Genomic DNA, 2487 nt, shown 5'->3' with positions numbered 1-2487 from the left:
CCGAAAGCATCCTTGATTATAGCAACTCGAGGTTTGAATTTGTTCTTCAGTTCCTTGAGCTTAAGAAATGCTGAGCAAGTGCAGCCCTTTTGATTTTCTGACTCCAACTCCTTGCACATTTCATTGTAATATTTTACTTTGTCATCCCATGCTGCCTTTTGAAATCTTCTATTCAACTATTTAGTACTATGGAGTACCTGGTATGAATGCTTTGAATGAACACTGACTCAGTGATTCTGTTTCTCTCCCCACAGCCTGTGAAGTGGGTGTCATCATCCCAAAACACAGGCAAGAAACTGAGGCTCAAATAGGGGAGACACCTGCCCAAGGGAGCAGAGCAGATAGAGGAAGCAACCAGCCTGACTCCACAACCTGAACCTCCTATTTCTGGTACTTAAAGGTGATACCAGGCCACAGGCCAAGCATACACAGCACACAGAGCTGACTCAGGCTGCTCCCACCTCCCTCCTGTACTCCCTTTAGCCAGCCTTCCCGGGGCCTCCTCAGACTGAAGTAGACCTGTCACTAACCCCCACGGCTCACTGGCTGGTGAGACATCACCAGAAGGCCAGCAGCATCTTCAACTGTCCCCAGACACTCATCCCCTCCAGCACTCTGCCTTCTTCACTGCACCTGTGCAATCATCATACCATTTTGTTCAAGGCACTCTTCTCACTTCTTTCCTGTGATCCTAAAAATCCCTGTGGCCTCTGTATCTCCAAAATCAGCCTCCCAGACCTCAGCAGCATCTCACTCTCAGACACAGCCCTCTTTTTGAAACTGTCACCTCTGGCTTCACAGGTCTGTCACCAGTGCTGGCCCCTCCCTCAGAGAGTACACCCGTTAACCCTGTGCTCAGCTAGATCCCCTGTCCTGGACCCAAGACCAACCCACATCCTGAGGTCTGACAGCCCCACAATCAAAAGTCGAAGGCCAAACACTTCCCCTCCGCCAGTCTCCGATTCTTGTGCTGGGAGCCAGGCGTTAAGTATCACCCCTGGTGCAGAAACCTCCTTTTCACTCCTCTGGCACATGAAGTTCCAGCAGAGCCCAAGGTGGGAGGGGGTCGGTTAATGCTGACATCCTTACCCCTTCCCCGGTCCAAGTGGGCCTAATCCTCACCTAAGCTCACCCAACCTAAGGGACACAGACTCAAGTTTATGATCAGGGAAGGTCTCTGGAGGTGAGGGTAGCCAGTGGGGCCAGCGTGACACATCAGGCTCCTGGACAGATGTGCTGGACAGCCGAGGACCTGAACTGCCACCCCATCTATGCCACCCATGCTATCCCAGGCTTTACCTGGGCTGCCTTGGAGCTCCACATACCTGCAGAGACAGTAACGAACAATGCCCAGGGCAGCAGGACAGTAATGAACACCACACCCCACCAAGGCACAGGTCACAAGTGGCCAGCCCAGCCCAGCCCAGCCCTGAGGAGAAGCAAAGCAAGGTAGGCCAGGAGCAAGACTGAGGTGGTGCCAATCCTAGTTGAGTATATACTTGCTGGGTCACATTAAGCTAGACACACAACCTCTGTGAGCCCCCATTTGTCACCTGAGTAAAAAAGGGCTCTTTTAGAGAAGTTGCCAGTCACTTCTGATTGAAAGAAAAAACCAGAGAGATAAGAGAAAGACATATAGAGAAGGAGACAAGAGAGTTAATGAGTCACCATTTCTCTGGAATGAACCACAAGCAACACCACTTTGCTAAATGTTTGTGCACATTATTTGCAAACAGGGCTGGGAAGGCTTACTATTGTGTCATTTTTCAGAAAGAGAACAGAAGCCTGGCAAGGTGAAGCACCTTACCAAAGGCCTAGGACAGACTTTGGGCTTGACCCAGACCCTCCAACTTGGGTATTTCTACCTCTGTTATGGATTAAGTTGTGTCCCCCAAGATGCGTCAACTAGGCCAGGATTCTCAGTATTATGTAATGATGCTCCTTTTTTTATGACGTAATGTAATTATCCCACATGCCATCTTAACCTTTATATGACTGAAAACATGCAATCTACAGTACTAAGCAGATTAAGCAAGCAAGCAGAGGACAGAGGGTACTCCAATCACAAAGAAAGAAGAGCCAGGAGCAGAGTGCATCCTGTCGATCTTGGGTCCCTGTGCTGAGAAGCCCCTAGACCCAGGACAAGACTGATGATGTCAAAGCACATGTAGATTTCCAGGAGACCAAAAAAGGTTAAAAGGAAACAAGGACCTTCTCTCAGAAAGAAAGAGAGAGCTTTTTCCTGGAGCTGGGGCTCTGAATTAGACTTCTAATCTTCTAAAGTGTGAGAGAATAAGCATCAGTTTGTTAAAGCCATCCACAGGAGGCATTTCTGTTACAGTGGTACCAACCAGATAATCAAACAGCCTCTCAATCTGCAGCCAAAAGAAAGAGCAGGGTCCTATGTCAGACTCCTATCACATGTGCCCTGGCTGTCAGAGGAAGAGATTCTTTGGAGAAGAAGGACAGGAAGAAGATGGGGATGGG

General features: G+C 49.1%; 1 protein-coding gene across 1 annotated transcript in view; it reads right to left on the bottom strand.

The window, feature by feature from the left end:
* The window catches only part of CAPN5 (calpain 5), a 53312-nt gene extending 52985 nt beyond the window's left edge, over positions 1-327 (bottom strand). The window contains exon 1 of the mRNA XM_006882876.1: positions 321-327. The gene's annotated coding sequence lies outside the window, so the exon portion shown is untranslated. The remainder of the gene's footprint in view (positions 1-320) is intronic.
* Between the last annotated feature and the right edge of the window lie 2160 nt (positions 328-2487).

This window comes from Elephantulus edwardii, unplaced genomic scaffold (genome assembly GCF_000299155.1).
Source record: "Elephantulus edwardii isolate Elephantulus edwardi_28Jun2011 unplaced genomic scaffold, EleEdw1.0 scaffold00025, whole genome shotgun sequence".
NCBI lineage: Eukaryota > Metazoa > Chordata > Mammalia > Macroscelidea > Macroscelididae > Elephantulus > Elephantulus edwardii.
The sequence above is the reverse complement of the archived record's forward strand: the minus strand, read 5'-3'. Positions and strand labels throughout refer to the sequence as shown.